Genomic DNA, 603 nt, shown 5'->3' with positions numbered 1-603 from the left:
CACCTCACACAAATAATAGTGGGAGACTTTAACATACCACTCTCACCAATGGACAGATCCTGGAAACAGAAACTAAAGAGAAACACATGGACACTAACAGAAGTTATGAAACAAATGGATTTAATTGATATCTAAAGAACATTTTATCCTAAAACAAAAGGATATACCTTCTTCTCAGCGCCACAAGGTACCTCCTCCAAAATTGACCATATAATTGGTCACAAAACGGGACTCAACCGATACAAAAATATTGAAATTATCCCATGCATCCTATCTGATAACCCCTGACTAAGGCTGATCTTCAATAACAACATAAATAATAGAAAGCCAACAATCACATGGAAACTGAATAACACTCTACTCATTGATTCCTTTGTCAAGGATGAAATAAAGAAAAAAAATTAAAGACTTTTTAGAGTTTAATGAAAATGAACCCACAACATACCCAAACTTATGGGACACAATGAAGGCAGTCCTAAGAGGGAAACTCATAGCCCTGAGTGCCTCCGAAAAGAAAGTAGAGAGAGCATACATTAGCAGACTGACAGCACACCTAGAAGCTCTAGAACTAAAGGAAGCAAATTCACCCAAGAGGAATAGAAG

The sequence above is a fragment of the Mus caroli genome, chromosome X (assembly GCF_900094665.2).
Source record: "Mus caroli chromosome X, CAROLI_EIJ_v1.1, whole genome shotgun sequence".
Classification (NCBI taxonomy): Eukaryota; Metazoa; Chordata; class Mammalia; order Rodentia; family Muridae; genus Mus; species Mus caroli.
Note: the sequence above shows the minus strand (reverse complement) of the source record.